At 42.7% G+C, this 15,335-nt stretch overlaps 1 long non-coding RNA gene across 1 annotated transcript; it reads left to right on the forward strand.

Moving 5' to 3' along the window:
• The first annotated feature begins 325 nt into the window (after positions 1-325).
• LOC113923510 lies at positions 326-9,469 on the forward strand. The gene is made up of 3 exons (XR_003520347.1): positions 326-413; positions 1,704-1,903; positions 9,275-9,469. It is a non-coding gene; the product is annotated as an uncharacterized LOC113923510 (long non-coding RNA).
• Positions 9,470-15,335: the final 5,866 nt, after the last annotated feature.

Here is a 15,335-nt window from a genome sequence, read left to right on the forward strand (position 1 = left end):
AGTGGCCAGACTGAAAATAGAAAGTTTCAAGGTAGGCAACCATGCTTCAATAATCATGGGATCCAGCTATCACTTTGACTCCTGCAAAGTCGTAATGGAGTATTCAGAAAGCATGGGCTCCCATGTTTGGAGAGGGGTCAGAGCTGCATGGGAAGGGCCTGGGGGCTGCCGTGTCTGGAGTCCTACAGATGCAAGCTTGCCGTGGTGATGACCCTCTGTAAAGTCAGAGCCAGGTGGAGCCCAGGACGAATGTTCTAGACTGCTGACGTACCAGCTCTGTGCTGAGTGCCTCGCACACACCCAGGTTCTCATTTGTTATATACAGGCACCCCATGAAGTGAGGACTAATTATTAGCCTACTTTGCTGAAGAAGGGATGAGGCTTAGAGACATTAAACAACATGCTAGTAAGGGGTAAGTATTGCACCCCAGGCTGCCTGATTCCCCACCCGATGACTACCGTAACCTCCTGTCCTTAGGCTTTCCATCAAGCTTTAATTTCCTTTCTCCTAAGGAGTCGTGGCTCCTTTTTGATTGTGTCTGGGTGGTGTCCCCCTCCCCTGGGTGTCCTCCTCATCAACCCCTCTTCTGGGAGTGGTGTTGTCCCTCTCCTTGCAACGTCGCCCCAGGAGGAGGGGGACACAAGCTTGGGTAGAGACTGAGCGTAGAGCACGAGTGACATTTTGAAAGTATAATTTAAGGAAGTGAATCTAAGATAACCGCATTTCCAAACACCTATAAAATCAAGGAATTCCTCACCCCACCAAGAGGCACAGGTTAAAAGCATAAACGAGCTCAACAAGAGTTAAAGTAAGTTCCTGAATGATATACCCAATGGATTATTAAAGGACACTGGGAATGTCTGAGGGACATATCTACTCCTTTGGAAATGGTACAGCATTGAAATCACATCCCCTCTCAAAAGTGATTTTTTTCCTCTCATTTTTACTTTCAAAGGTCATTTTTACACTGGATGAATTAGGGTCACATCGACCTGGAAAATTTTTACCTAAGTTTCTTTAAGTTTCTGAGTGTCAACACTTTTATTTGGGAGAGTACGGGGGAGGGGAGTTTTGAAGCTGGGCTTCTGAAAAATTGATGAATGGACTGATTACCAAAGCAACAATAAATACAGAAATGGCAAGAAGTGGCGACAAAAGTGATGATATTTGGAAATATGATGGATTTTTCTTTCAAAATACGTTAAGTGATGAAAGATCAGTAATCTTTGTTTTATTTATTTTTTTTAAGATTTTATTTATTTATTTGAGATAGAGAGCGGGAGTGAGAGAGAAGCATGAGTGCAGGGGAGGGGGCAGAGGGAGAGGGAGAAGCCGGCTCCCCACTGAGTTGGGAGCCCAACTCAGGGCTCAATCCCAAGATCCCAGGATCATGACCTGAGCCGAAGGCAGACACTTAACTGACTGAGGCACCCAGGAGCCCTGGTCAGTAATCTTTATGGAGCCTGAAAACACAGGAAAATTTAAAAGTAAACAGATAAAAAGCTTATGTAGTGAGGAATATTACAAATCATAAGCAGTGACTTCATGTATGTAGTTAACTCAGAAGCTCAACACCTATCTCATGACAAAGTTTTCTGTTGTTTCTATTCATTGCGTTCATAGCCTCCTTTTCTATTGCCTTTGATAATGTTTTACAGACATCATTGATTTATATTCCTTATCTGTGTCTTTTCCTTCCCAGACAGAAGTAGAGTGAGCAACATTAGCAAGAAGAAATCATCGGGCATCTATCATGACTTGGGGTCCTGTGCTGGTTGCTGACTACGGATGTTTAGTTATCCCCAAAGTGTGATAATTGCTTTAAGTACAGGTTGCCCCCGCTATCCGAAAGTAGAATGCTTCTGTGAAACTCTTCGTGAGCCAGTGTTGTAAACTGAGGAGGTAATTACTGTTCATTTATATGGAAAATTTTTGAGCTTTTCAAGACTCAAAAGATAACCTCTCTTAAGCTTTTCTTTTTCTTTTTTTAAGAGAGGGAGAGTGGGGGAGGGGGCAGAGGGGGAGGGAAAGAGTGAATCTTAAGTAGGCTCCCTGCCCAGTGTGGAGCCCGACAGGAGGCTTGATCTCACGACCTTCAGATCATGACCTGAGCCAAAATCAAGAGTCGGACGCTTAACTGAGCCACCCAGGTGCCCCTTAGGGTTTTCTGATACCTTAGGACAGAACACATCTTGCTAACAGATGAGCAAGATAAATGGAGACAAGGCCCAGGTGCTCACAGACACAGTTCAGAGCTCAGGAGGCTTCATGCTGAGATGCTGAGTGTCGTTCGAAGGAGGTTGGCGGCGCCACCCTCACTGCTCGGGTGTGCCGCTCCTGTAAGGGCTTGCAACAAACAAACACCAAACAAACGCTGACCGCTGTTTCCTCTTTCCATCTTTTTTTCCCAAAAGCAAAAATCCTCTCTGGATTTCTTACAGTTAGTGAAAGCAGGTACTCATGTAGGTCCTTTGGAAAAGCAAAGTGGTGGAATGTGAGTTTTCGAAAAGTGGGGGGGGTACCTGTATTTACTGCTTTTTAAAATAATACAAAGTCTAGGGGCGCCTGGGTGGCTCAGTCAGTTAAGCGTCTGCCTTCGGCTCAGGTCATGATCCCAGGGTCCTGGGAACGAGCCCTGCCTCAGGCTCCCTGCTCCTCGGGGAGCCTGCTTCTCCCTCTCCTTCTGCTGCTTCCCCCCACTTGTGCTCTCTCACTCTCTCTGTCAAATAAAATAAATAAAATCTTTAAAAATTTTTTTTAAAAATAATACAAAGTCTAATCAATTAATTGTCAGCAACACGTAGTTGACCAGCCAAAAAAAAAAAAAATAAGGATAACAACAAAATACGGACTATTATATTTTCCTCTTAGTCTCCCTTTATTTATTGCAAATTTTGAGAAACAAATTCACATCTTTTGAACATGTGGATCAGGTCACTCCCAGTGCCCTCTGACAGCATTCCATCACCCACATGGAATCCAGTTTCCCTGTCACCATCACCCAGGCCCCACGCGATGGCACTCCCACCATCACAGTCACTGTCCCTGAGCTCCCCACACTCCAACCGCTGGTTTCCATTTCGCACCTGAAAGGCTCGAAGTTCTTCCCAGCTGCAAGGTGTTTGCACATTGTTGTTCCAGCTTTCTAACCAGCTTTTTCTTCCTCTGCCCTTGCTGGCTGCATCTTTCTAGTCACTGATCTCTTTAGAACCCCTCCCTGCAAAAAAGGATGTAGGTTCAGTAGGTAAGCAGTATTTATCAAAACCTATTAGGATTATGTGAAACCAGAGAGTCAACATAAACCTTTATAAAGAAAAAACAGAATTGTTTTCTTTCTTTTTTTAAACAAGATTTTATTTTTAAGTAATCTCTACCCCCAATGTGGGGCTCGAACTCACAACCCCAAGATCAAGAGCTACACGCTCCACCAACTGAGTCAGCCAGCTACCCCCAGAATTGTTTCCTATTCATCACTTCACAAAATGTTCACTTAATCCACTCAAAGTGAATTATTGACCGCCAAAAATCTTTAATACTAAAGACCAAAAGTAAACTACCATTGACTGTTTTCTTCTCAGAATGTTTGATTCTTTAATCTCATTGTTTGTTTAATGATCCTATCTTTGATAGCCTTAGTTTGGTTTAAGTTTAAATGCATACAGGAATTTCTTCGTTCAATTCCGACCCATGAAAAATGAAGTCTTCATAGGGGCTTCTATGCTGTTGTTTTGTTTGTTGCCTTGGGTATTCTACGACACCAGGTTTTCAGATGCACTCAATGTTTTTTCACCACACCATTGGCAATCTGGGCCCCTCTTCATGATCCTTACTTCCCTCTGCTTTGTGGGTCATTCACGAGTATCTCCTGGAAGCTCCTGCACCTGGAGCCCACCAGAGAAAACGTGGCAGCATGGGTTTGTAGGATGGGGATAAGCCAGCCAACTGGCTAGGCACTAGATCGTGATGTGTTTCTGCCTTAGATTACAGTAGCTGGCCCTACAGCCTACAGACTGTGGGTGCTGAGCCGTGTGCCCTCCAAGAGGCAGTGAAGAGTGCTTCCATGTGCTAGAAATTCACTGCAGTGCAGCCTGTGAAGGGATCCCTAGCAAAACCACTTCCTTATTGGAGCCTGGTTTTCAGGTGCATCGTCTTTCTCCGGATACGTGACCTAATACGCGGGTATCTTCTATGCTCTCTGACTCCATGTCATAGAGATGCAACCACTGTTTTCTCTTTCAGTATTTGTCACACATATTTCTTTAATGCTTCAGGATGCTCCGAGCTAAGCAATGCCCACGTGTCTTGGCTGATGATTCAAATGCTAAAAAACTGTTAAATGCTATCTTTTACGGAGAGAAAAACAGAGCTCTGAGTCCTATGGATTAAAGCAGTGGGGGTTCGTGAATTTTTATTGGCGTTAAGAAGCATCTGAGGTCCTTCCTCCTTAAATACAAAAACAAAAATGCCTGAAGATTGCAAATTCCCAGAATCAACTCCTGAAGATGTGATTTAGGTCCAGGAATGTGTCCTTTTTTTTTTTTTTAAACTAGAGCCCTAGGTGACCCTGGGAAAGGCCCACAGACCATGCTCTGAGAAAGCCTAGAATGAGGGAGAGCTGGTTTAGCTCTTCCCACCCACTTACTAAGCTGCCATCTGGAGTAATTTCTGTCTAAGCTCAGAAAGAAACCCATGAGGAGTTAAAAACCCTTTCATGAGTGAACTAAGCATTACGCAGTGGGAAGTTTCTGGAAGCCTTGGGAAGAGATAATGGCAAATGCTTTTTTTTTTTCAAAAACTGGCCTCATTTCATCATCTGGTAACTTTCCCCTCCTCCCTCTCCTTCTTCCCCTTCCTGTTCTCCCCACTCCCCCTCCCCCGCTTTTCCTCTAGCTTCCTTCCCCTTCCTGTTCTCCCCACTCCCCCCTTTTCCTCCTCTCGCTTCCTTCCCCTTCCTGTTCTCCCCACTCCCCCCTTCCCCCCTTTTCCTCCTCTCGCTTCCTTCCCCTTCCTGTTCTCCCCATTCCCCCCTTTTCCTCCTCTCGCTTCCTTCCCCTTCGTGTTCTCCCCACTCCCCCCTTCCCCCCCTTTTCCTCCTCTCGCTTCCTTCCCCTTCCTGTTCTCCCCATTCCCCCCTTTTCCTCCTCTCGCTTCCTTCCCCTTCCTGTTCTCCCCACTCCCCCCTTTTCCTCCTCTCACTTCCTTCCCCTTCGTGTTCTCCCCACTCCCCCCTTCCCCCCCTTTTCCTCCTCTCGCTTCCTTCCCCTTCCTGTTCTCCCCATTCCCCCCCTTTTCCTCCTCTCGCTTCCTTCCCCTTCCTGTTCTCCCCACTCCCCGCCTTTTCCTCCTCTCGCTTCCTTCCCCTTCGTGTTCTCCCCACTCCCCCCCTTCCCCCCCTTTTCCTCCTCTCGCTTCCTTCCTCCTCTTTCTCTTCTCTTTCTTCCTCTCATTCCCTCCTTTTCTTACTCCTCCTTTTTTGGCTCATTTAAGGCACTATATTCTTTTCTCCTCTCACCCAAATTCTTTTTCCAGAAACTGTTGCAAACTCTGTCACGCGACCATTTTTAGAAGACTTAGTAGGTCAGTATCAACTCCTAGCAGAACTTGGAGGTGAGATTCAGAACTTCTGAAAAGCCAAGAGACCACCCTCGCCAGCAGCTTGGTATTGGCTGGGAATAAATCCCCTTTCTTATGTTTAAGATAACCATGATACGTGTGATGCAAAGTGGCAGCAAAATTCAGTAGCACACCTTGCTTAGATCCTAGCAAGGGAGCATCTCCCCCTCAACTCCACTCAAACTCCAAACCCCACCCTACCCCATCACCACCATTACCAGGCACAGGCACGCCTGCCACAGGCCACAGTCACCTGTTCCATCACATTCAAAGCCATCACACACAGGTGCTAAGACGGCCTCCATGGAAACCTCCAAGAGCTGATTATCAAGATTAGTCACCAGGGTAACATAGCCTAGGAATGGAGCAGAGCTTTGGAAGTAGCAGTTGGGGAATGTGAGGGTAGCAGGATGATTTAAGAGGTTGCTAACACAGACAAAGCTATTTACAATCAAGGGCTTTCATTCTTTTATCGGTGAAGCAAACCAGCTGCCCTTCAGGCTTGACACTGTAATCTCACCAGTAAAATGGCAGTTGGTTAACAACATCCTCTCTCACCAAGCCAGGAAATGATGAAAAAATGTCTCCATGGACCCTTTAGGGATAAACAGAAGGAAATGCTTATTATTTCTTGAACATTTAGCTATGTGGTTGGGAAGAAAGGAGTTGCAAGAATGGGTGAACATTCACAGTGGGGTTTGAACCCTGGCACTGTTTGTAGCTGTACTTTTTGTGGTTGAAGAGCTGCCTCCAGAGAATAATTGGGAGAAGGAAAAGAAAGAGAGGGAGAGAGAGGGAGACAGAGGGAGACAGAGAGAGAGAGAGAAATGGAACTTTAAAAAACTACTCTTCTTTTCAAAAGCAGAAGAGCTCTGTCTCCTTGTACCCCCCACTAGGGGCCATTGCCCCAGTCTTGCCTTTCCTGACTGGGAATAGACACATTTTCCCTCTGGAAACCTGGCTCTCTTAAGCCTATAGAGGGAATCCTGGATGCACGGAAGAGAATGAGATGCAAAAGTTCTCTCCTACGAGTAAAAATGAGCAGTTCTTACTCAGGGCCATTCAACTTCTATATTCAATTTCTGATTCTCCCCATAGCCACCTCAAGCCTTTAAATACATCCTTTTCTTTGCTGCCTCTTGGACCATCACTTAGTCTATGTGCAGGGGAGGAGCAGATACTGCAATGTGTTATCCCCCCGTGGAATCATCAAAGAGGTTCCATAGTGCTGTAGAAACCTGTTAATGCAATGCATCACTAAGTGATTCTGGAAATTGCAGTTCTGAACCATAAGTCATCATTTGGCAATTGATATAATACATAGGTCTTACCAATTATCTGTAGCAACATCTTATTTATCAAAATGAGTAATCTGCATCTGTGGGTTTGTTCTATTCCGGTGTGTTCACTATACCCCGAGAATACTAAAGAATGAATGTCCTCTGCTCTCTCTTTCCACCACTTACTGGCAGGCTGTTCTGTTGCTGTGGGCACCTGGCCCTATTTTAGAATTAATACAACTGTATTACATTAATACCATTAGAGGGGACTGATTTCTCATTGCTCCACCTCCGTGGTCCCATATCTAAGCTGGGGAAGTTCTGCTGTTTATGTACAAGAAAGGTAAATATTAAGTGAGACATACACAAAACATTTTCTCATCTGACATATTTTAAAACTGTAGAACAGATTCGTTGTAATAATTAGCTTGATAAATACCATTATGTCTAAGCCCCGGAAAAGCATGAAACACTCTGAAAAAAAAAAAAAAGAAAACTGGGCTAAAAGACTCACAGAATTGTAAGGGCATGTGATCTAGAGAACAATCAGGTCTCTCAACTGTAGTGGAGGAAACTGAGACCGGGGTTCATTAATTCAGAGAAGTGAATTAATTTGCTAAAAGTCACAAAATTAGTGGCAGAACCAGGCCTAAATTATAGTATCTGGACACAAAGCCAAAAGTTTTCATTACTACATCTGATGCATAAGCAATAGTTCTTCTCAAAGAGCCCTACATTAATTACAGGTTGTATGATGATGATTTTTGCAGAGCTAACCCCTGGCCCCTCAGATCATCAAGAGATGGTGTTAGCATTCCCAGCTCATCTGGCTAATTTTGCCAGGCTTAATTGGAACTGAAAAAAATCCCCCTCTTCTTTTGGTTGGTGGTCATTCCAATCAAGAGATGTTCATTGTCAGAGAGCCATGGTGGAGTGTGGGGTGCTTCATCCACTTATGTTCATCACTAAAAGGTACCCAAGACCTGCCATTCATCGCTTCAGCTGCTCTTATCTGGGCTGCTGTAACAGAGACCACCACTCCCCCTGTGGAATGCCGCCATGGCTTTATCTCCAGGATTTTCCAAGTGTGAAGACTAATCTCATCTCATCCTGTGCCCCAAACCTCCTGTCAGTGGCTGCTTGAGGTTTCTCATTCATTCACAAATTTATTGCATAGTTGCTGGGGTTTGTATTTGCTATTGGTATTTACAGCACATATGTGGGACCCACCATCCAGAAGGTGCTCAGGAAAGTGTTTTTTAAATGCATATTTTGATGATAAGGCAGGTAGTATATAATTAGAAGCATTTAGTTTGAACACAGTACACTCTACCACAAAACCATCATGCCCTTAATATTCCTATGTCATTTTCCAAATCACTTACTGCTTCCAAGAGTTATTACAAAGAGAAAATCATGAAAGGAAAGATGAGAAAGATGGCAGAGAAAGATTTCATGTTGTTCGAGACGATGCAAGAGACAGGACAGGTTGATTATAAAGGAAAAGTAATAATATTATGGAGCTAGGATAGAAAAAGAAATAATGGCTTGAGAGATGAAAGAAGAAGGGGAAAAGGCTATATTCAGAAAATAGCCATGGGCTGAGAATATCCTTGGCCAAGAAAGTTGGGAAAATGCACAACGCAAATGTCAATCAATAATCTAGAATCTGGTGGCAGTGTGATTTTTAATGTCACAAAGTCGATTATCCTTTTTTGGATTTGTGCATGTGTGTGGGTGTCTTTATCCTGGGAAAGATAGGAAGGATACACAGGAACTATGGTATAATCATGCAGCAGGGAGAGGCAAGTACTTGGAGGCCTGGTTTTCTGGCACCACATTCGGAACCACCACAAACAAGTCCCTGTCAGCCTCCTGATAGTGCACAGATTACCAGTGTGACCAAGTGGAAAAACCTCCCTGCTGCCAAACTCGTCATTGGAACGTTGATAAGAGGGTGACAGTGCAGCGGTGGGTTCAAGTTCAGAGACACGTTCAAAATAAAGGGGGAAAAACTAAAAAGGAGGAAAGGTGGTAGATCATTCCATCAGTCTCCTGAACACAGTAAACCGGTTCCCAATCTCCAATTGCCTTGTGCATCCTAAAAGCCCCGCTCGATGTCACCAACAACCCCTTTGTTCTAAACACAGCAGGTGTTTTCCACCATGGATCTTGAAGCTCTATTGACAACATTCCTCGCTGTCGGCTCTCCCCTTCTTTTGTGACACCAGATTTCCCCTCCTACCTCTCGGGTCGCTCCTTTTGATTTCCCTCCTTGGCCAGCTGTCCTTTGATTTGGGAGCTGCTCAGAGGATCTGTCCTATATTCTCTCACCCGATATACTCTTCTAATGAAGTATTATTCCCTTCTCTGACTCGAGGTACCATCTTTATGCTGTTGACTCTCAAACCTATCTGGAGCCAAGATCTTACAGCCCTGGAGGCCGAGCTGTTCACTGGCTGCCTTCACATGAATGAGCACGGAGAATTATAACGCTACAAGTCCAAGCTCTTCCCTGGTGTCCTTCTACCCACACTGGCCCTCGTGTTCCTGCTCAGCGAACACCCCTTCCCTCACCCAGGTAACCTCGTCAGACTTGTGAGCCTCATCTTTGAGTCTTTCCTCTTCTTTAGATCACAAATATTTACTGATGTCAGTATGTACCAGAGACTGTGCTAGGTGGGCCCGGGATGGAGTAGTAGATGAGGTCAGAATGGTCCTTGCCCTTGGGGAGCTTACAGCCTCAGTCATTTCCCGCCTATCGTGCTAACACCTTCCTATTGTTCTTGAGACAGCCCCCTTCTCTCTACCGGACCGCTACTCTCCTATGATAAGGTTAGGTATCCCTCAATTTTTGCCCTGATTGCCTCAACTGCTTCCTAACTCATTTCTGTGAGTCAAGGCTTGCCTTTCCAAACCACTTCCACAATACAGGGGAGAGAAATCTGCCCAAAACCAATTTTTTCATGCTAGCTCTGCTTATATACTGCAGTGGCTCCTCACTGCTCTTAGAATAAGGTAAAACTCCTCATTAGATGGCTAGAAGCAAGGGCTTGGCCAAGGCCTGTGGGAACACGGTATCCCTTCAAACCTGAAGTCTTTAAGTATTCATTCAACGTTGTTAATCAGGAAAATCTGATTCTATTAATAAAAAATTGAATATCCACTTCCATCTAAAGTTCGGCATTTGCCATATGCATTGACTATAACATGGTATTTTTTATGCATATGTGCTTTACACATATGCAAAACTGGATCCTGCTCTACATACTGATATGTTATGTAACCTACTCGTTTTATTTTCATGTCGTGGATGTCTTTCCATGTCATTAGACATTCTTCTACCACATCATTTGATGACTCCACAGTGTTTTATCGATTTATTTATTTTTAAATTTGACCTTTTCCAAACTGATATATGCCCAATTAAAAAAAAACAAATAGTATTAAAGCATTTATAATAAAAAGCAACAGCACCCTGTGCCACCTGTCCCTATTTCAGTCCTGGTTTCTAGAAGCAGCCATTAAGAATATTTTAGCTGCTGTTTCTCCAAATTTACCTCTGTATTTCCAAATAATATGGGTATGACACTCTTTATTTGTTTTTAAAGATTTTATTTATTTGAGAGAGAGAGACAACGAGAGAGGGAACACAAGCAGGGAGAGTGGGAAAGAGAGAAGCAGGCTTCCCATGGAGCAGGGAGCCCGACGTGGGGCTCAATGCCAGGACCCCGGGCTCACGACCTGAGCTGAAGGCAGACGCTTAACGACTAAGCCACCCAGGCGCCCCGACAACTCTTAAAAAAAAAAAAAAGGGATTTATTTATTTATTTTAGAGAAAGAGAGCATGAGTGGGGGGAGAGGCAGAGGGAGAGGAAGAAAGAATCTGGAGCAGAACCTGCACTGAGCATAAAGCCTGACACAGGGCTCAGTTGCACGACCCCAAGATCACAACCTGAGCTGAAACCAAGAGTCGGACGGTTGGTTAACCGACTCTGCCACCCCAGGCGCCCTGACACTTTTTTTTTTAATTGATTCATCTGTTTTACCTATCAGCTTGCTGTGTGATGTAGTCAGTCATTCAACAAATATTTTTTATTCACAGTGCCAGGCACTGTTCCAGGCAATGAGCAAAACAAACAAGATCATTACATTCATGAAACTTATATTCTAGGAGAAAGGCAATTACAAAGCAAATAACTAAATAAAACAATTTAGTATACTGTTACGTGTTATAAAGAAAATAAAACATGGTAATGGAGATTTAAAAGACTGACTTCAGTTAGGGTGGTCAAGAAACCTTCCTCTGAGATGGCATCTGAGTTGAGTTGCATTGTGAAGATCTACAGCAAGAGCTGTATTAATTAGGATATGGGTTGGGTCCATGTCACAGACCCTGTAACAGTGGTTTAAATGAGAGAAATCTATTTTTTTTGTCTTAAATAACAGCCTGAAGGTAGGCCTTCCAGGGGTCCAGCCTCCTTCTAGTTTCTTGCTCCACATCTGTATGGTCCAAGACAGCTGCACCACATTTATGTTCCAAATAGTAAGATGCGGGAAGGAGAAGGGCACATCTCCTCTCTATAAGGGCACAATTCAGCAATTTCCCACCTCTTCTGCCTATATACTTTTGGCTAGAATGTAGTCACATAGGCATACCTGCTGCAAGAGAAACTTGAAATGTGGTTTCTATTCTGGGCAGCTGTGAGCTGAGCCAAAGTTCTATTACTATGGAAGAACAGAATGGGTATCAGGGGCTGACTTATTCTCTGCCAAAAGAGCACTTCACACAGAGAGAAGATCAAGGACAAAGGCCTTGAGGAGACAAAGACCCTGACTTGTTTAAAGAAGAGAAAGAAGCCAGTGCCACGCCTTGGTGTTTGCAAAACGGAGAGTTGGAGGATATAAGATCAGGGAGGCAGACAGGGGCCCGATGGTGTGGGGATTTCAAACCAACAGCAGGAATTTCACTTTTATTCTACCGGAAGCAATGGGAGAGTTTTCAGCGGGGAACTGATGGAGACATTCTCTCTCACACCTTCCCCTTTCCCCATTCCTTAATAGCATCCTAACACTGATTTTGATTGAATCACTCATCACTATTTACATCATCATGAGTATGTAAATATTGTTCATTGCAGAACCACGCAGTATACTAAGGTTCCATTTCCTTTCTTGTACAGCTTTTAGTTTTCCTCAAGTTAACAACATCATTGGTTTTTCACTTATATCATTATACATACACAATGCACACAAATACACAGCTTCAATTCATTCCAGATCCTCTATCAGACTATCTATCGTCTATTCGGTCCGGTTTACTTTTTTCTGTCTCCCGGACATTTCTTGTTGGAATCTCTCATCCACCCAGGAGATTATTCTTGTGAATCGGTTTCTTTTTAGTATCTTCACTACCCTGTGAAGGAATCTTGGGATAGAGAGAGAAGAAAAGAATAAGCATGATCTAGCCACCAATTTAATTGAAATTCCATTAACATTTTAGCTTAGGAACTCTCTCCTTTGCAATAACTTTGAACTTGGTAAAATACATTGAAAATGAGACTCCCCTTCTGACATTTTTGTGACACCGCAGGAAAGATTCAAAAGGCTTCTGATCTTTGTCAAGTTGTTCCTTTGAATGTGACTGAATGCCGGAAGGGGACGATGAGCTCTGAGCTCGATGAGCTGGCTTGGCTTTCATCCGCTACACTCCTTTGTCTTTTGACCCCCAGCTTGCACACTGCCTCTGCCCACACCATCCCACTTCCACTATAATGTATTATAATTTATCGTTTGCTTTGTGTATTCCTCTAGCCCTGTAAAGGCAGGCATCTCTGTCTTGTTGTTTTTGAACTGCTCGGCTTATTGCCTGAACGACTTTGGTGGACACTTACCTATTTCTTGGATGTGTGGATGCTATCCACCTCTTACTCGAGAGGAAGGATCATAACTATGTTTGATTTTTTTTTTGAGATGTAAATGCCACTCTTAGCTTTATCTTCCCTCTGAGAATCCCAATTTTACTCATGTTTGAAAGCCCACTTTGCAAAGCTACCTGGCCCCTGAGGACTTCCCTAAGGAATCCGAACCCCTTCTTCTACTCAGTGTGGTCAGCGTCTCACCCTTAATTAGCAACCATTTTATGATGACTTCATAAATAAATGAAGTCATCCAATGAGGATTCAAATACACTTTTTAATATTGTGTATTTTTAAAATTTCCAGCTTCTATCGTTAAATATTTAGCAGCTGACAAGCTAGCATGGTTAACATCAAGCACCATTCCTAGCCTAGATGCAGACATGCAAACAAAAGGATAGTTAACGTTTTCTTAGACTGTTTATTTGGCACTGCAAAGCTAATGTAACCAAACCCATCTGTTTCCTCTTGTCCAGGGATTTTGAATGGTGACAAAAAGAACTTTATGCTGAACTTCTAATGACTTCCAACTTATGTCACCTGTTCTTTGTCAGAAACTTGTTAAAAATTTTAAAACAGATGAATAAATTTCTAGAGCACAACCTGGAAGAAGTATAGAGTTCTTACATAAAAGTCAACAGCTTTGAAACAAAAAAGATAAGTTTCTTGGCTGATTATTCTCATGACATATGAATAGCTGAGTTGTTTAAACCAGTATGCTTTTATTATGTACTTAAAGGAAAACTTGATGTTAGCCAGGAATTATATAATTATAGGATTTGGGGCTAAACGGGACCCAGATAAGTTATTTATTTCATTATCTAGCTTTCAGAGAAGATCTTAAATAGCACGCTGTAATTTTAAAAATTTAGAATCTGGGTAAAGATGTACGGTTATTTATCACATCAACATTGTGGGCCATTTTTATAAATGGCTTTGCTTATTCAAGGTCAGCTGGTGTTATCCAACCTGATATTTAAAACCCTCCTATCTTAAATCCTCCTTTCTAACTTACAATTATGATCGTTTTTGCTTCCTTTCTGTAAGCTGAGGCAGCCAGTCTGTCTTACCTACACTGCATATAACCACTTCATGATTCGTGGAATGCTGCTACACATTTTAAATTTGTCCTTAAAATTCTCACTGAACCAAAATCGTAGGCATGTAATTTTTAAACACCATCATTTTCTAGCAAATCAAAGCCAAAGTCTATAAAACTGATTATTTTGCTTAGGCTTAATAACACATTTTTGAAAAAAAAATACATTTTAGAACTTTCACTGAACTGAGCTTTCCGTATGGTGTCTTCTTTCAAAATAGTGAAAAGATGCTCAGTATAAGTTGTTGTTAGGGAAATGCAAATAAAAACCACAATGAGATACCACGTCGCACTCGCCAAAATGGCTGTAATAAAAAAGACCATAACACTTGTTGGAGAGGATGTGGAGAGGCTCGCATTGCTAATGGGAATGTAAAGTGATGCAGCACCCTGGAAAACAATTTGGCAGTTCCTCAAAAAGTTTAGACACAGTGACCATATGACCCAGCAATGCCATCTCTAGGTATATACCCAAGAGAAGTGGAAGTATATGTCCACACACGAACCTGTACAAAATGTTAATAGCAGCATAATTCATAATAGCCGAAAAGTGGAAATAACCCACAGGATGTCCACCAACAGATGAATGGATGAACAAAAGGTGGTATTTCCTAACAATGGACTATTTTGGCCGTAAAAAGGAGTAAAGTATTGATACATGCTACAACATGGATGAAACTTGAAAACATGAAGTCAAAACAGCTAATCACAAAAGAACACATACCCTATTCCTTTTATGTGAAATGTCCAGAATAGGTAAATCTATAGGAGCCAAAGAGATTAGTTGCTGCCTAGGATGGGGGTGGGGTGGGGTGATGGGCAGCGGGGGGAGGGCTGGGGAGTGACTGCTAACAGATATGGGGTTTCTTTTTTGGGTGATAAAAATAATCTAAAGTTGGTTGTGGTGATGGTTGCACAACTCTGTAAATATACTAAAAACCACACTTTAAATGAGTGGATTATTTGGTATGTGACTATCTCTCAATAAACCTATTTAAAAAACCCCAAAACATAACAGAGATGAGCACTCTTTCCATGGATAAAAGACCCTCATAAAAAGAAATGGGCTGATTTAGCAAAAACCAGAGTATTTGGCTTTTATTCTCCTTTCAGATACTGTTGCTTTTAGTTCATTTACAATTTTATCTACTTATCCCATGTGATATGTAATCAGAGCTCAGAGCCTCGACAGGAAGTCCGTGACCGTTCTTTCAAACAAACTTAAAAAACAAAACACACACACACACACAAACCACTTAAAAAAAAAGTTTAATAACATCCGATAGTGTACTAAAGCAAAGCTTTGATGCCATTTTAGGATCTTAAGCTCTTGCTTTCCACTTTGAAATAACAGAGGGGCTTATACAGATAATGTAATTTGACTTTACACAACTCTTTCTCATTGAAGAAAACACCTCTCATAT

This window comes from Zalophus californianus, chromosome 15 (assembly GCF_009762305.2).
Source record: "Zalophus californianus isolate mZalCal1 chromosome 15, mZalCal1.pri.v2, whole genome shotgun sequence".
Taxonomy (NCBI): Eukaryota; Metazoa; Chordata; class Mammalia; order Carnivora; family Otariidae; genus Zalophus; species Zalophus californianus.